At 35.1% G+C, this 16107-nt stretch overlaps 1 long non-coding RNA gene, 1 other non-coding gene and 1 pseudogene across 34 annotated transcripts; 2 read left to right on the top strand and 1 right to left on the bottom strand.

The window, feature by feature from the left end:
* Nucleotides 1-490: 490 nt before the first annotated feature.
* On the bottom strand, nt 491-562 carry TRNAH-GUG (transfer RNA histidin (anticodon GUG)). Its single transcript has one exon. It is a non-coding gene; the product is annotated as a tRNA-His (tRNA).
* Nucleotides 563-1801: 1239 nt separating this feature from the next.
* On the top strand, nt 1802-9495 carry LOC147509165 (uncharacterized). Of its 32 annotated transcripts, none has more exons than XR_015218380.1 (12): nt 1819-3975; nt 4084-4118; nt 4222-4296; nt 4579-4694; nt 4882-4955; nt 5037-5217; nt 5331-5462; nt 5563-5710; nt 7552-7699; nt 7843-7948; nt 8182-8315; nt 9415-9495. It is a non-coding gene; the product is annotated as an uncharacterized LOC147509165 (long non-coding RNA). The 32 variants fall into 32 exon arrangements; XR_015218381.1 differs by having other exon boundaries at nt 7785-7948; nt 9415-9493; XR_015218383.1 differs by having other exon boundaries at nt 7823-7948; nt 9415-9493.
* Nucleotides 9496-9510: 15 nt separating this feature from the next.
* On the top strand, nt 9511-11515 carry LOC147509166 (endoglucanase 3-like; annotated as a pseudogene). The gene is made up of 2 exons (XR_015218373.1): nt 9511-10146; nt 10412-11515. The product of XR_015218373.1 is annotated as an endoglucanase 3-like (transcript).
* The last annotated feature ends 4592 nt before the right edge of the window (nt 11516-16107 follow it).

Genomic DNA, 16107 nt, shown 5'->3' on the forward strand with positions numbered 1-16107 from the left:
TCTGGCACAACGGCCAGCAATAGTGTCCATAATTACCACACGCAGAATTTGATACCAGCTTGTGTGAGGTATACCAAAACCTTTTTACACTAGCACATCTTGCTACTATATTTGCGATCAGCGGATATATGCTCAAAAACAATTGGACTCTATAACACAATTTGAGTCTCTGTACTCATGTGGTTACATGCTCAAGAGTCAAGAAACCTTTATAGCAACGAAGCATAATCCCGTCAGGCGTCGACAGTTGATATGAGTTTTTGAAGCCTAGCTAAATTGATAGCCTCCAGCAACCTTTTGATCGAAGATACACTCGAAGTCCACATAGTCAATATATCTAGCAAAACCATCCATTAACACGACCTATATATAAAAAACACGATGCCCAGAAAATTAGGATTATAGTTGAAACAATACAAAAAATTTAACAAAGTGCTTAACGGAAAAAAAAATGGTACTAAAATCGGGTTTGTCCAAAGTGCCAAAATTCTGTGGCTGCTGGGATTCGAGCCCAGGTCTCCACGGCCACAACGTGGAATTCTCACCACTAAACTACAGCCACAGTGTTGTTGGTGTAGTATTCTTATTTATTAATTTATCGTTTTCATTTCCATTTCCATTTCCATTTCTCCCCCCAACAAACTCTACTTTGCTACGTCGTCCATGTCATTTGACTACGCCCAAGAATAGTATATTTTCACGCATCTAACAGTTCAGTCGGATCCGATTTAATGAAGCTGAAGGTTCTTGCGAATGGCACTGGAATAGGCTAATAAATCTAACTATTGCAATCGTAAAACTACGGGTCCACGCCTGGATCGGTGGAGCCTGGATGTCTCTTGGCTAATGTACCCTGGTAGTACATTTATGTACACTAGGTATACCGCCTATACGTAATTAATAACTATTATTATTGCTGCATTCTTAGGTGAAAAGTTCTCTCTAGGGAATGAAGAAGAAAAAAAGTTAGCATATCTAAAATTAAACACGTACTAACTACTAACATGCAATGGCATTACACTATATATATGGTTTTTCAAAAGTGGAAACCATCGTATATATGCAACTAAATTGAAGTTTTGATGGACATCCGGCCATAACTAACACTACAACTCTTTGAAAATCTTTATATATATATAATAGCAGTCCCTTTTGGAGTGCTGTGAGGGTGTCCACGTAGGCTAATTTTAAGTACACTATTTACTCACGAGAAATCAGGAGTAAAAAGAGATAAAAAAGGAAATAAAGAGAGAAAAAAGAAATTATACGGTTCAGTAACCACAAATAACCCGAAAACTCTGAAAAATGAAACAATTGAGATGGTTGCACGATTAAACCTTCTCACAACAGCCTCTCTCACTTTATTTTTGATCATCAAACTGAGATGCTTCCACTTCTCCGGTTAATTATAGGGTTATCCCAAGTTTCTGGCAGAGATTAATGGATGAAGAGATAAAGAGCAAGCAGAAGCTACACCGGTTCTCTCGCTCAATACTTGATTCGGTTTGTACCTTGCCACCATCTATTGTCTATAGTGGAACGGCAAGAGAATGGAGAATTGGACCATCTATTGGTCAACTTGACATCGGCATAAGTGATGACGCTTATTTTTGATAAAGAGCAAGCAGAAGCTACACCGGTTCTCTCGCTCAATACTTGATTCGGTTTGTACCTTGGCACCATCTATTGTCTATAGTGGAACGGCAAGAGAATGGAGAATTGGACCATCTATTGGTCAACTTGACATCGCATAAGTGATGACGCTTTATTTTTCCGAGTCTCTCTACCGGGGTGGAGAAGGATGCAGTTAGTAACGATTGTTATCCACTTATTTTTCTCCTCCACTTAATTATGCTTATTTTATTTTTATTTTTTCTAAGGAAGTTTATTCAATTTGTTTCTCCACGCCTTCACATCCCTGAATATATACGATATCATTACTTGATTTTATGTCCATATTATGGTTTCTGTTCACGTCTCTTCAAGATGAAGACTAAGAGTTTAGCCCCTCGCTGGGAATTCACAATTCAAAGATGATGGTTTGTTTGAGGTCGTGGTGTTGAAACATAACTGATCAATAAACATGGAGTTGGCTTATGAATTTTCTTTACAGATTGTACTTGGTCAGAAGTCCTTGAGGCCTAAACTTCTTACTTTCAAGTTTCAAGGGATTGGATGGGCTTTAAATTAATATATATATATAAAAGTGAATGAAATGCATTTCTTTTGATATTTGTCTAGGCAAAACTTTCCATGTTTGATGGTTCCCACATGTACAGAGTACCTTCAAGCAGATTAATGTTTACAGAGTACCTTCAAGCTGATTAACTAATCATATAATCCCGTACTCACAAAAATGATATTAATGCTAAGTTTGAGGCTGTGGTGTTGAAACATAACTGATCAATAAACATGGAGTTGGCTTATGAATTTTCTTTACAGATTGTACTTGGTCAGAAGTCCTTGAGGCCTAAACTTCTTACTTTCAAGTTTCAAGGGATTGGATGGGCTTTAAATTAATATATATATAAAAGTGAATGAAATGCATTTCTTTTGATATTTGTCTAGGCAAAACTTTCCATGTTTGATGGTTCCCACATGTACAGAGTACCTTCAAGCAGATTAATGTTTACAGAGTACCTTCAAGCTGATTAACTAATCATATAATCCCGTACTCACAAAAATGATATTAATGCTAATTGAGTAACGATATGGATCGCCTTGTGATTTGATAGTTTACAGATTTTAATATAGGTTGGGTATAATACCTATGTGATTAAATTATTTTAATATATTAGTAATCTTTATATATATATAATAGCAGTCCCTTTTCGTGGCCTATGAGAGTGTCCACGTAGGCAAATTTTAAGTACCCTATTTACTCACGAGAAATCAGGATGGATTATTTGAGTTAAAAAACTGGTGAACACCTTAAAAAGTCTGCAAAACCCACCGTATTTTTTAGCCATGGTTGTGAGCTTTTCCTTCTCAAGGCTTTCAAGCCACTTATAAAGTTCGATTGTTAGAGTAATCAAACCTAAACCTAAAAACCCCGCAATTTAAATAAAAAACCCCACGAAAAGTTAAACACTTAGACCCAAAAGAAAAAACAATTAGTCGCATAAAAAAAACCTTTCTTCCCCGTCCATCACTTCTATAAAAAAAAAATTATTTGAATTCGTTTTTATGCCCAATAGATGCTATGTTTTCATCTTTCTTCTCCAATGAAACCAACTATGCTATCTTCACCATCTCTTTCAAGGTAACCCAGAATCTCTAACTTTAACGCACTACATCGACTTGCCAGAATTGACATCTCTACAGCTGCAGCAAAATCTACTCACTGTTGGTATCCCGGCTTTTGATCAAGCAACTCTGGAATCGTCATGATTGCTTTCCTTTGTTATTTTAGGAAAATCAATGTTCTTCAGGGCGATGGAGAGGATGTATCATGTACGGATGTATATCTTTCAATTTCATATTTTAGATATTAAGAGCAATCATATTTTCTTTTTACACTTTTCAACCACTGTGACTGGAAGTGTTTTAAGCTTTCAAAATTTAGAATTCCATATGGCATTTGAGGTAATTCCTAGGTGTCACTTTTGCTGCGCTATGAGGGTGTCCACGTAGGCAAATTTTAAGTACCCTCTTTACTCACTAGAAATCCGAAGGAGAGAGGGATTATGAAAAAAATGGAGAAAAAAATTGCATAGATGTCTCCCACTTAGAATGAATCCCGTCTCAAAAACCCACGACTGTTCCCAAAAAAAAAAAAAACACACGACTAAAATTATTATATGAAATTCTACACTTTGGATCTCAGACAAAATTAACCAAGCTAATGTTGATAAATATGAGTCCCATCATCATTATCCAGACGTTCATGATGCATCTGCTAGCTACTCGAGGTTGCATGGAGCAAAAGAAATTGACATCGAGAAGGCTGCTCAAGATGTTGTGCTTGGTGAACAAGTATGTTGTTTTTACCTTCTACGTGTTTTGGGCTGTTGGTTATTTAATATCTTACAAGATACCCTTTATTGTTACTGTTTTTCTCATTTCTTGGTATTTGATCATTAGGAAATAACCACCCAGCAAGTCATACATAACCAGAGGTTAGTCTCGGCTTTGTTCTCTCTCTCTGAGATTATAGTCTAGAAATTGGCATTCCAGCTAAAAATGATGGAGTATATATTGTGCGCTTATCTGTGATATCAGACAAGTGAGAGGTGCAACCGGACCTCTGAGGATGGAAAAGATATCCTTTCAGGTTTTGACTCAAATTTATTGAAGGTATGGTGTACGGCATATTACTGAATCCTTTCAATTGACAATATGCAGTGATTCACACTCCTATGTCTTAAACTCTTAATCAATTTCTCCGAATTCTTTCCACTTAATTTATTGGATTGGGTTTTTTTTATTGAACCTTTACCCCATTTTGGAATTTAACGATTTTAAATCTAATGATATGCATTTTGATACTAATGAGTTTTTTTTTTTTTTTTTAGGAATGCTACCCAAAAAAATAAGATTTGTTATATTAACTAAATGAATTGAGTTGATTGATTCTAGAATAACTGCAAATCAAGGATTCTACTTGCTGGGATTGGACAACACTTCACCAACTTTTGCTTGACCATCTGAACTTCGCCATGACCTTTAACTTTCATCATGGCTGTTGCACTTAGGTGAGTACGTGACACTCTAAATTGTTGGTCACTCCTTTTATTATAAAGAACGTCATATTAATACTCTAAATTGTTGTTGTTGAAGAAACTTATGCTCCAGATTGGGCTTTGTTAAACACTTAATAATTTCTATTGAAATCATATTTTAAAATACCGTATGGTAATTTCATCATGTTTTAAAGTGAAGGCAAAGCAGTTGGTTTGGTTTGACGTATGAACTATGAGCTATTGATTCATGACTGCACTTCCAATAGCATGTTAGTATGTACAAGTCATTTTGATTGCTCCTTTTTCTTACATTTATTTTCTATTGAACTTTTTTTAATCAGTTGATCATTTTAGATCAATAATCAGTTGATTACCTACATAGACTATTGATTCCATAATCTTCGGGTGCGGCTTGCTTGACTTGGGTAAAAACACCTCTCTCTCTCTCTTCTCTCATCGCCATCACTGAAGAAAAAAAGAAAGCCTCTCACACCTTTATCTCTTGCTGCAACTTTCTCAAATGGTTTCAATGTCGGCAAGTTTTTTCTCACTCTTCAAAACCCATTAATTTTCATCTCTGTGAGTCAAAGAAATAAACAATAGTTTTGATTTTTATTATGCTTATTATTTTATTTGTTTGTGTGACAGATCTTTGAGCGTGATGGAAGTGCAATTGTTGGAAAAAACTGTTTCACAATCGTAATGAGATGCACGCAGCATTTACATCAATTTTGTTGAGCCTCTCTATGCCTTCTCCATGAAGTTCTTTAAAATTAGTAGGTATTTTCTCATTTAAGTTATGTTGCAGTCTTCACAATCAAAGAGATGCATGATTTATAGTACAAGTCTGCTGATTTTTTTTTTCTATCATGTTTTGCAGCATCATTATCCTGAAATTGAACAAAAAGTATTTCACACTTGAAGCATGGGAATAAGGCGCATTCAATCCTCATCTTTCTTGGACATTGTAATATTTGTTTCCAATATTTCTTGATGGATATCTATGGGCCAGAGCTAGAATTTTCGGTGTGAGTGCTTTAAAATCTATTGTATCCATCTTCCTTTGATTTTTTTTTTTTTATTTTTATTTTTTATGAGTGCCTCAAGCCTGTATGTATGATTTTATCCGATTCAAGAAATATGATTATTAGGAGAAGCATGTGAAGTAAACGTCACTTTAATCTATGAAAGAGCATGATTTATATCTTCTTTTGCGTGTTTATTTTGTCGTACCTATTATTCTAATGACAATGTTTTGTCTACTATGAATCTTTTGTACTTTACTGCTTGGTTTATTTGATTCAGTATTGTTTCATCGTTGTTAGTCCTCATTTTCTATTAGAAACCGCGAAGCGGTGCAGACCGACATTAGGTTGGGGCGGCAGAAAAATAAGATTGGAGAAGAAGACGGAGGTTATTGTGACAGACTATGATGCACAGATACGGGTATAGGTATCAATACGGCGACACCGATACGGGGTACGATACGGCTATTTTGAAATATTAGGATACGGGTACGGCCTATGGGTACGACTAATTAATATGAATATTTTAAAATATATGTGTATTATGAAAATTATGTTAGTAGTTCTTTGAGTAAAGTTGATCAGGAACATGTGAAAAACCATTATAACACATGTCAAAGTCAATACAACTTGAAGCCTCAAGAACAATTTATATTTCAATGGAGTAGAATTATCGGATTAGGTCTATTTCAGGGATTCCAGTACCCTAGAAGGCTAGAAGTATCCTAGAAGTATCCAGTACCTGTATCGGTATCGTACTTGACCGATACAGGTGCAATGGCATTTTAGGAGTATCCGTGCATCATAGGTGACAGACAAAATTTTTTTTTTGCTTACGTTAGTACAAAAGTTTTGTCGATAAAAGAAGGGAGAGGAGAGGAGAGAGACTGGAGACGCCAACGGGTGACGATCAATATTTGGAAAAGAATTTCTGATTTGTTTTGTTGAATTTGAAGGGAGGAAGAGGAAGAGTGTGATAGACACTTTATGAGTGACGGACACACAAATGTTTTTTAGCCTCCCAATCCCAAGAGACCGACATAGTTCCTGAATTTTATTACTAGAGCAATTCTAAATAGGTGAGAGGACTATTCTCTATTCAACAGTCGTTCGAAGAAGTTGAAGAGAGAGAGCACCACATTTGGTCTATTATTACCTTTTTGGATGGTTAATTACTGTTCTTGAATTGACCTATAAATTGATACTTAGAAAGTTACTACGTATCATTCTCATGGTTTTAAAAAGTCAGGTTGTGGAAACCCTTAATATTCAAATACCAAAATCTTACTCAATCGCCTTCAAGAATTTCTCCGTCAATATCTTAAGTATTGTGTGGCGAAACAATATACTCATGCTAGCTATATATGGGAACATATTATCTCTTCACAGTGGTATCTTTGCATTTGAAGTTAAAGAGCATGCACATACTGAGGATGTATCGGTTTTGGCATTATTTTGACTTTGTACCAATTTTGTTTTGCTGGGTAAGATATCCGTTGACTTTTGTACCAAGACTATCATTCTAGGACGTGAATTGCAATGCATTCTAGGACTATCGGTTTTGTATTGGTTAGCTATATGTGGTTTTGCATTTCACTTAACCACATGTGAAACATTTGTAGTTGCGGTAAGAAACCCTCTCTATAGAGTTCTTAGTTTGTTAGTTGTTGTAGTTTTGCTACGTTACCATCAATCTCATTGCATTTTCCCTCCCTTTCAATGACTACTTCCCTCTCTGAACTGTCTTTTATGTAACTAACCTATTTACATTTATTGTATTTAGAATGAAAAACAAATGATTGTGCCATGTGGAGTCTTATTCATCAAACACTTTTTGTTAACAGTGAAAGGTTATCAACAGGATAAAGAACTTTAGTCGAAATGTAGTTTGAAACATCTGTGAAGAAGAAGGCATGATACATCTCACGCTCTCATTATTTGGATATTTGGATAAGTATTCACATTCCAGACATTGTTTGGGATTTCAGACAGGTATATGTCTCCTTACATCTCCCTGAAATTTCGAAATTAGTTCTAATTTATACAAACATCTTAGTTTTTTTCCTTTCACAAACAGCGTACGACATAGAGTACTCTTTGGTTTTTCTATTTTAGAATTTTATGGACTGATGTAGATGGAATTTGACAAAGAAAAGAAAATTCTTTCCATTTTTGATTGCGGTATTGGAATGACAAAAGAGGTCAAGAACCAAGGAACCATTGCAAAATCTGGAACTTCAGGTAGGTAACTAATCAATTTATATATCCATTTCTTCCGTTTTGATTTTTCCAAAAAAACGGAATACTCTTATAGAATTCTGAGATGAACTACGATGTTGGTTCAATGGTGTCAAAGAATTCTAAGATGTATTCTATTCTAATCTGGAATCCCGTTACATGTTGCTTTTTCCAGAATAAAAATTAGAAGAATGGGTGCGTAACACCGTAAGCAAATTTTTAACTTGAGAATGTAGGTTGTCAAGAAGAGATGGGAAGGAGAAACTATCACTACATAAGATTTCTTTGAAATTCAATTCTATTGATCCATGGGGTGCAATGACAAAGGAAGATTCTGAAGTGTCGTTCTCATTCAATGCAAATGAATCAGGTCAGCTTTTTGAACCTATGAGTCTATGATAGACATTCAGCCCATGTTATTAAAATGTGTTAAGTTAGGCCTATCATTTATTTTTATTATTATTGTTTTATTCTTTTTGTATATATGTAAAATGTTAAACACAATATTGTGGGATGGACGTCCACCGCACCACCCATATGGTTTGGAGATGGTGGAAGGTATTAATTGCTATATGTGGAAGTGGTTGACTCATGTTATTGAGTTTCAACATTATCTGCAGATACATCAGTTAGTGATCAAGAGCAATTCCATTAGAAGTATTAGGACCAGGAGGTACCCAACACCTAACAAATAAACTGTGCATTATTCATATACATAAAATAATTGTTAAAGAAGACCCTTTGAACGGGGTTGAAAGCCCACGTAGGACGTTCTTTGAACAATCTAGCTGCTTCATTTCAACAGTAGAAAACTAAGGTACCATAGCTCTTCAGAATTGATGTACTTGGTTTTCAATTGTTAATCCTTATTGCCAAGAACCATATGGCTGGCTTGCTGCTTTATGTACTTAACAAGGTTTAGATTGATGTAATTGGTTTTCAATTGTTAATCCTTATTGCTAAGAACCATATGGTCGCTACTGAAACTCTTAAAGATCCTTGGGTGATTCTATATTCAACATTGACTCTATACTGTAGTATAGGGAGACTGTGCAATGTCCAGTGACCTATGAAACTTGGTGCATGAGCAGATGAAGCATTTATATGTTTTTACACACTGGGGGTGGATTAAAGAGGTTGCTTGATTAACATTTCATCCATTATAAGAATAGTTGCAAACCCAAGAGAAAGGATGCTTTTGAGTAAAAAGCCTGATTTTGCGTTAGTGATTGGGATTCCCAACTTTTCTATATATAAGCATCATAGTTGGATCCTGCTATGTACATAAAGTACTAACTGTATTACCTATTTAGTGACAAAAAAAAACTGTACTACCAATGGATGAGGGAAGAAGAGGAACTTCCAAGTCTCTTTTCTTCCTACTTTTATTTGTTTTCTTCTTTGGTGTTCAGATTGATGGGTATCCCAACCACGAGGATGCTCTATCCAAAGCTATCTTATTTTTTCAGGGCTAAAGGTCTGGAAACCTTCCCCCAGATCAAGAACTCACATGGAGGTCCAATTCGAATATCGATGGCTTGACCGCACACGCGTCGTCATTGTGTTGTTGTTTTTGTTTACTTCTCCCTTAGTAATATCATGCATTCAGTGCTTATTGCTTAAAATCACGAGTTTCCTTCCACATTGTCTTCGTACTAAATATTCAGTTTATGCGGAGAGTGTTGTTGCTAGACATTGTATCTCTAACATCTTCTCTGCTAGATATTTAGGTTGATCTAAGAGGCGGTTACTATGATACTGGAGACAATGTTAAGTTCAACTTCCCTATGGCATTCACAACTACTATGTTGTCATGGAGTTCATGGGAATATGGTGGGCGCATGGGGAGCCAATTAGGAAGTGCTAGAGGTGCCATTCGGTGGGCAACAGACTACCTTCTCAAGTGTGCTCTTCTACTCCGTGCAAGCTTTATATAGGAGTTGGTGATCCTAATGCTGATCACAAGTGTTGGGAGCGGCCAGAGGACATGGACACAGTTCGAAGTGTGTAATCCAGGCTCTGATGTAGCACGCGCTGCTGCGTCCATGGTGTTCCGTAAAGTTGGCCCTTTATACTCAAAGTTGCTTCTAAAGACATCAAAGAAGGTAATGCAGATTAAGCAAAGCATTACGTATGCACATAGTGACTCACTTGGTTCATTTGTATGCCCGCTTTTCTTGCTTTCATATTCGGGATACAAGGTAAGAAGTTTATATGTATTTAACATATTTTGTCAATATTTATATCAGGTAATTGTTTAAATTTTCAGTCAACTAAGGCATATGGTCTAAAAGAAAGAACTTTTAACATCAACATTGAGTAAAGGGGCACTAACTGAAAAAATGATCTTATTTCTATTACAAATGGTTAAAATCCCGATGTAGATGACAATATATTACCACTTTTCTTTGAAGCATAAACGATTATTCTTTTGTGGTTAGCATTTTTGATTGTTTAAATTACAAGGATGAGCTAATATGGGGAGCTGCTTGGCTGCTAAGGGCAACAAATAATGTTTCTTATCTCAATCTATTGAAATCATTAGGGGGTATTGACGGAACTGATATCTTCAGTTGGGATAGCAAATTTGCTAGAGCAAGTGTTCTTCTATCATATCAAGAGTAAGTTTCAAGAAAAATAGAGAAACATATCATACATACAGTTGTGATATGAAAGTGAAATGTGTCTTAATAGGAAGCTGGCTAAAGTATCATCGATCTAACAGTTTTCATATTTCTTTGATTGGATTTACCGAGCTTTGTTGAGTAAGGACAAGTCCTTTGAGCAATACAAACTGCAAGCCGAAGATTTCATGTGCAGAATTCTACCAAACTCTCCCTCTACAAGCACACAATACACCAACGGTATAAAAGGTCATTGCATTATCACAATTTGGAAACTTGATTGAACATCACTGATCAGTGCTCAGATATCACTAAAATGGTTCCAACAATTCAAAACTAATACAAGTTTGGCACTTAGAGACCAAAACAACGGAGCAAAAAAATCGAAACAAGGTGTAATTATTGTTCTTTAAGAGAGAACATAGGCCCTTAAAACAAGTTATATATAGTCCACTGACTTAGTAATTTCGATCCAATAACTAGCTAATGATAAAATGATCTGAATTGCAGGGGGTCTCATGTACAAACTAAGTCAAAGCAATCTTCAGTATGTTACATCAATAACCTTCTTACTCGATACATATGCAAAATACATGCTCTCTGCACGCCCGAACTTTTAATTGCAGGAACATGTTGGTCACACCAAGCACCCTGAGGAACATAGCAAAGAGGCAGGCGTGTCGTACGTACATATGTTTGTGTACGTAAAGAAGGCATATGCAAACGCCTGTATACATATTACTAGGACTTGGTGCATGAATTTAAGACTAACCATTGTTATGTCATGTGCCGGCACTATATTCAATATATATGTGTAATACGTAGGTAATAGAAGACCTAACTTTGAGTTAGAGCTCTATAAATATCTAAAGTCTAAATGCTACATTATAATTACAATTATACTACATTAAAAAAAAAAAAAAAAAAAACAAACAAACTTTATACTCATGTACGTATTGATTTTTTTTTTTAAAATTACATTGCATGATAAATTCAAATAAAATTATGTTAATGATAATTAATTAATGAACCAATAATAATTAAGTCTTTTTTAATCAATATCATTAAACGCAACCCGTTTGTAGGACGGGTTCAAAAACTAGTTTAACCTAATAAAGGCATTACTATGGTTACTCAACTTTAGTATTGTTATGACACCTTATTGCACTAGATAGCACGTCAAATAAGATGCTTCAGTAATCGATCTGTTTGAACTTTCTCTTTCCACGGAACAATGGTTCCTAAGATTGGATCCCAGGCAAACAGTTTTCAGGCATATATATATCAGTGAAAACTGTCCTAGGGGACCATGAGCTCTGGTTTTCGCTCGCCAGTCCACCATAAAATGGCCTGGAAATATAATGCCAATTTAGAAGACAATCGTTACAAGCGAGGCAAGGACGCAAGGTATATTGTGTATGCGAGGGTCAATTTATTTAAAATAGATGCCACGTTACATTTTGTTTGATCACACAGAATGCATTACCTGTACTTTCATCCAAAAATATGTAAATAAATAAATAAAATTTATCGGCATTCCTCATCTGTTTCGTGGAACACGACTACACAAGATTACTCCAAACCTTTTAAGAGAATATAGCTCCATGAATTTTTTTTCTTCTGAAACTAACCAAAAAACATACGCTTTATTTGATGGTATGTTATGAGCAACACATGCCATGCCTTAATGGAGAGCTAGAACATTAATGGCAATACATATAGAGTCCTGTATTGGGCGCCACATGAATTGGAATATTGGGCAGTCTCCAGTCCAAGCCCAAACAGCGAAGTCCAAAGCAAGCCCAATACACCCCCCACACCTTCAACGCATACCGGTTACTCAACCTTTTCTAACTGGTCATCTCTCTCATAAGTCTAACAAAAAACCCAAAACCAAAAACAAAACAAACCAAAAACAAAACTTGATTTTGTATATTCTAACCGCCATTGTTAACACTCATTGTAGACGTTGAGTTTGGGCGACATTGTGGAGTTGAGTTTGAGAGTTGGAGTTTGGAGATTTTGACTTTGTTGATTCAATTGGGTTGTTGTGGAGTGCAGACAAGGATAGTTTCAGTTTCGAATATCAATTATTGTGAGTGCATTTTGTTTAATTTTTTTTTAATTCAACTCTATCTAGTTTCTCAATTTGTGGTGTTTATTGTTGAATAATAAGTATGGTTGTTATTGTTGAATAATTTGTAGTTTCTATTGTTGATTATTATACAATGCAAGTTGTTTGAACTCCAAAGCGAAGTATTGTTTAAAACATTGAAACAACCCACTAAGGTCGTTTTGAAGATGCCCCAAGCGACCCATTGAGGTCGCTTTGAATGTTTTTTTTTTTTTTTTTAATATTCTTGAATATTCTTTGTATGAGTTGTATGAGTTAATACAAGATTTAGAGTTAGAAATAGAGTTGAGTGTTTGTAGTGTTTGAGTGTTTATGTATTTCAATTACCCATTTTAGAGTGTTTGTATTTTGTGGCATTTATAATGTCGAAAGAATTGTAATTTAGTTCGAAATGTAGAAAGCATTGTAATTTATCTGGAAATGTAGAAATAATTGTATTCTGTATACTTTCACTGATTTACGAGCAATGTACCTTGTCGAATACGTTGAAATGGTGAATATATGGAAACTTAATTTGAGTACGTAGTAATGCAATGTCTAGTTTAATACCAGAGTTTGTTGGTTAGTTTTAGAATCTTCAGTTACTTGATTTGTCGATAAATGAATTTTATGGAATTATATTTGGTGCATTGTTGAAGCATTGTTTTAAGACTAGGTTCATTTGTACTGAATATAGCAATTTATCTAGTTCGATTGCATTATCTATTGGAAATTGTTTGAATTTAATGGTGTTTGATTTTTCTTTTAATAATCTTAGTGGTCGGTATACCAATTATGGCATTTGTTTCGTTGCGAAGTAATTCTTGTTGGAATTTTTGGAAGTTTTGGAATTGTAATAGTAGTGTTAAAAATCAGAATATGATTTAGATTTGATTTAGATTTGATTAAACTTATTATAGTTACTAATACTTGTTTTATTTTTCTTTGTAGCAATGGGTCCTCGATCAAAGAATGTGAAGAATGTAGCGAAAACTATACTCAGGGGTATGCAGAAGTTGTTTGGTGGCGGTTCCTCTAGTGGTGACGAGCCTGAAAGAAAGAGAAGAAGGAGAGAGGGCACCATGGCATTAGTGCGTAGAGGAGACCACAAAGAAAAAGAGGTTCTTGAGATTTCTAAAATTCCTGAAGTTCTGAGTGTAAATAGCGATAACAATGTAGGTTTAGATATAAATATAGATCGTGGGAAGAGTATATATAGTGGAAGAGGAGGGTGAGGAGGGGGAAGAGGAAAGTGATGAGGAGGGTGATGAAGAGGATGACAATGGGGATGAGGAGGAGGAGGAGGATGATGTGGAAGAAAATGTGGTAGAAGTTGTACCACCAGTGGAAGAAGCACATATAGTATTGGATTTTGTGAGAAAATTCAATGATAATTTGGAGTTCAAAAGAGGTGAGTATGGGGGTGGCCCGTATGAGTCATAGCTATTGTATGACTATGCGGTGAATGCCTTCATGATATTTGGGAGAAGAGAGTAATATTTTGATTTTCTTTAGTACTTTGATTTTTCGTTTACAAAATCTTTTTGTTTCTCGCTAATTGAGTCTAATCGTGCTTGGTTGTTTGGGGAGGAGGATTGCGGGCGTTGAAGTGTGTTTAGCGACTTGCCGAAGTTATTGCCAATAGGATTTCATGAAGCGAATTTAGAAAGTCTCAGAGATTTGAGCACGAAGCTGAGAAGGAATTTGGGTTGTATGATCTCCTATTAAGTTATTACGAGCATATGGATCCACCATTAGCCTCTAGCGTTTGTGGAGATGTAGCATCAGGAGACCAACACCTTCCATATGCCATTTGGGGATATGACTATGACTTTGGACGATGTTGTACAATGTTGTACAAATCTGTGGAGTCTGATTAGAGGAAGAGCGGTGTAAGGGGACAGTGAGTTGAACTTACAACAATTGATAAATCTCCTACACTGTGCTCAACCAATTACCTTGATACATATATGGAAGACCTAAACACATAAAAAACAACAACTATTATTAATACACTAATAAAATTATATTTAGAAAATAAAAAAATAAATAAAATCAATGCCTACTCCATCATACCTCTTCCGTAGTAAATATTTCAGTTGTATCACTTAAAATCGGTTGACAATCAACATCATTCGAGTTTGTAGAGGATCGGTTCTCGGATCGCAACAAAGGATTCTACATATAGAATAAAACAAGAGTCTGAAACAATTTGTGTAATGAGGGATTTCAAAGTCACCAAAAAAAAATGAACTTCTTACTATATTTAGTCCAAACGACCCAGCCACATAGGCCAATAGGGTTCCTAAACGACCTAGTCATGTAGTTCCATAGAGGGTCCAAACGACCTAGCCATGTTGGTTGCTAGAGTCCCCAAATGACCCAAAGGTGTCGTTTGGGCTCGGGTTCTAAATGTTGTTGGTTCATTCATTAAAGTGTTTTGCATTCATTCATTTAATCAATCAATCAAGTGTTTTGCATTCATTCTAATCAATAGTCTCTTGTAGATTCATTCATTCAATCAATTAATCAATCAAGTGTTTTGTATTCATTCTAATCAAGTGTTACCTCATTATTTAGGTTTGGTTGTCTTTGTCGTCGACGATTTCTCGGCATCTCATTTGCTCGACCAGTCGCATCTTCTATTTCTTGAACTTCTTCACCTTCACCTTTAACATTTTTTGCCATTTTTTCACTTTTTATTGGTTGTTCTTCACCTTCAACATTTCTTCTATTTTCTCATTCTCTAATTTGTTGTTACACCTCAAGCATTACTTCAAATGCTTTTTCTTCATCTTTGTGTTCCATTAAGAATTTTGATTCGGTTTTGATTGAGTATGAAAATAGTAAGGAGTAACCGAGAAACTTGAGTATTTGATTGAGTATGAAAAAGGAGTAAGGAGTAAATGAGAAACTTGAGTATTCTAATGTAAAGATATTTGAAATTTTGATATATTTCGAATAATTGAGTGAAATATGTTTGCAAACCCTAAACCCCAAAATAGTTTATTATTCACAATTGAAAAAAAATAGAAAATAACAAGTTTAGATATAAAACAAATTATTATTTTATATTTGGATAATTTAGTGAAATATGTTTGAAATTTAAAAAAAAATTATGTCGATACGAAATTTGTAAACCCTAAACCCTAAACCCCAAACCCTAAACTAGTTTATGATTCACAATTTGAAAAAGAAAATGGAAAATAACAAGTTTAGATATAAAACAAATTATTATTTCGAATAATTAAGTGAAATATATTGGTACGAAATTTGTAAACTCTGAACCCTAAACCCTAAACCCCAAACCCCCAAACCCCCAAACTAGTTTATGATTCACAATTTGAAAAAGAAAATAAAAAATAACAAGTTTAGATATAAAATAAATTATTATTTTGAATAATTGAGTGAAATATGTTGGTACG

The sequence above is a fragment of the Coptis chinensis genome, chromosome 3 (genome assembly GCF_015680905.1).
Source record: "Coptis chinensis isolate HL-2020 chromosome 3, ASM1568090v1, whole genome shotgun sequence".
NCBI lineage: Eukaryota > Viridiplantae > Streptophyta > Magnoliopsida > Ranunculales > Ranunculaceae > Coptis > Coptis chinensis.